The sequence below is a fragment of the Bolinopsis microptera genome, unplaced genomic scaffold (genome assembly GCF_026151205.1).
Source record: "Bolinopsis microptera isolate Bmic1 unplaced genomic scaffold, MBARI_Bmic_1.0 sca321, whole genome shotgun sequence".
NCBI classification, from domain to species: domain Eukaryota; kingdom Metazoa; phylum Ctenophora; class Tentaculata; order Lobata; family Bolinopsidae; genus Bolinopsis; species Bolinopsis microptera.
Genome location: NW_026972093.1, coordinates 146 through 2,604, shown reverse-complemented (window position 1 = coordinate 2,604; position 2,459 = coordinate 146). Strand labels below are relative to the sequence as shown.

Here is a 2,459-nt window from a genome sequence, read left to right as displayed (position 1 = left end):
CCTTTCTAGCTCCTTGTTTATCGGGTCCCTCCCTCTAGCTACCTCCTGTTTATAGTTTCCTCCCTCTGGGCTACCTCCTTTTTTATCAGCTCCCTCCCTTTTGCTACCTCCTTTTTATCGCCCCCCCTTTCCCCTGTTACCTCCCTTTTACTCCCTCCCTTTATCGTCCCTTCCTCTAGCTCCTCCGTTTTCCCCCTTTTTTTCCCTCCTTTATCTTCCCTCCCCTTACCCTTTTTACCCCTCCCCCCCTTTCCCCCTTTTTTTCAGCTCCCCCCCCCCCTATCCCCTTTTTCAGCCCCTCCCAAATCCTCCTGTTTTTTCGCCCCCCTCTGCCCTCCTGTTTATCGCCCCTCCTTACTCCCTCCTGTTTTTTCAGCTCCCCCCCTCTACTACCCCCGTTTTCGCTCCCTCCCTAAACTACCTCCTGTTTTCAGCTCCCCCCCCTTTCATACCCCTGTTTTTCAGCCCCCCCTCTAGCTACCTCCTTTTTATAGCTCCCCCCCTCTACTACTCCTGTTTTTCAGCTCCCCCCCTAGCTACCTCCTGTTTATCGCTCCCCTCCCTCTACTCCTTTTTTTTTTTTCCCCCTCCCTTTTCCCCTTTTTTTCCCCCCCCTTTTTTTTTATACCCCCCTTTTTTCCCCCCTTTTTTTTTTTGTACCTTTTTTTCCCCCCCTTCTTTTTTTTTTTTCCCCCCCCCCCCCCTTTGTTCCTTTTTTCCCCCCCCTCACTACCTCTTTTATCAGCCCCCCCCTCACCTCCTGTTTTATCCCCCCTCCCTTACCCCCTCCTGTTTTTTCGCCCCCCCCTTAGCTCCCTCCTTTTTAAAAGCTCCCCCCCCCCCTTTTTCCCCTTTTTACACCCCCCCCTAGCTCCCCTGTTTATCGCTCCCCCCTCATACCCCCTTTTTGCCCTCCTCTTCCCTTTTTTATGCCCCCTCCCTCTTTTTTTTTTTTTCCCCCTCCTCTTTTTTTTTGGCCCCCCTCAAATCCCTCCTGTTTATCAGCTCCCCCCTTTACCTCTGTTTATCCCCCCCTCCCTCTAACCCTCTTTTAAATCCCCCCCCCTTTTTTCCCGTTTTCCCCCCCCTTTTACCTTTTTTTCCCCCCCCCCCCCCTTTCCTTTTTTACCCCTCCCTCAAATCCCCTGTTTTCAGCTCCCTCCTTTTTCTGTTTACCCCCCCTTTTTCCCCCCCTTTTTTTTCCCCCCCCCTTGCCCCTGTTTATAGCCCCCCTTCCCTCTACCCCTGTTTATCGCTCCCCCCTCTAGCTCCCCTTTTTCACCCCTCCTCTAGCTCCCTTTTCCTTTTTTTAGCCCCCCCTTTTCCCCCTTTCCCCTTTATTTTTTTTTTTTCCCCCCCTTATTACTTTTTTGCTCCCCCTCTATTTACCTCCTTTTTATCGTCCCTCCCTCTAGTACCCCCTTTTTATCCCCTCCCTTTTCCCTCCCCTCCTGTTTATCAGCTCCCTCTCCCTACTCCCCTGTTTACAGCTCCCTCCTCAGCTACCTCCTGTTTATCAGCTCCCCCCTTGCTACCCTTTTTTCAGCCCCCTCACTACCTCTTTTTATCGCTCCCCCTCTAATTTCCCTTTTTATCAGCTCCTCCTTCTACCCCCCTTTTATCAGCTCCCCCCCTTTTACTCCTGTTTATCAGCCCCCCTTTTCATACCTCTGTTTACAGCTCCCCCCCTCTAGCTACCCCCGTTTTCAGCTCCTCCCCAGCCCCTGTTTTCAGCTCCCCCCCTCTACTCCCTCTGTTTTCAGCTCCCTCCCTTAGTACTCCTGTTTTTCAGCCCCTCCCTAACTCCCCTTTTTACGTCCCTCCCCCTAGTACCTCCTGTTTTCAGCTCCCTCCCTCAAACCCCCTGTTTTCGCTCCCTCCCTCTAGCTACCTCCGTTTTTCGTCCCTCCTTAGCTACCCTGTTTATCGCTCCCCCCTTTCTAACCTCCTTTTTTTATCAGCTCCCCCCCTCCCTCTGTTTTTGCCCCTCCCTCTATACCTCTGTTTTCAGTCCCTCCCCTCCCCTTTTTTACCCCCTTTCCCTTTAAACTACCCCCGTTTATCAGCTCCCCCCTTACTACCTCCTGTTTTTTCAGCTCCCCCTTAGCCCTCCTTTTTTTCCCCCTCCCTTTTCCAAACTCCTTTTTTACCCCCCCCCCTCTTGCTACCTCCTTTTTTATCAGTCCCTCTAACTACTCCTGTTTATCAGCTCCCCCCCCTTATCCCTCTGTTTATCGCTCCCCCCTCACTCCTCCGGGTTTTTCCCCCCTCCTCTACTACCTTTTTTTTTTCCCTCCCTTAGCTCCCCCTGTTTAACCCCTCCCTCTATACCCCCTTTTACGCCCCCCCCTTAGCTCCCCTCCTGTTTTCAGTCCCCCCTCAGCTACCCTGTTTATCAGCTCCCTCCCTCTGCTACCTCCTGTTTTACTCCCCCTTAATACCTCCTGTTTATCAGTCCC

The 2,459-nt window shown here is 52.5% G+C and overlaps 1 pseudogene; it reads right to left on the bottom strand.

Moving 5' to 3' along the window:
• Window positions 1-341: 341 nt before the first annotated feature.
• LOC134825881 (uncharacterized) lies at window positions 342-2,198 on the bottom strand (annotated as a pseudogene).
• Window positions 2,199-2,459: the final 261 nt, after the last annotated feature.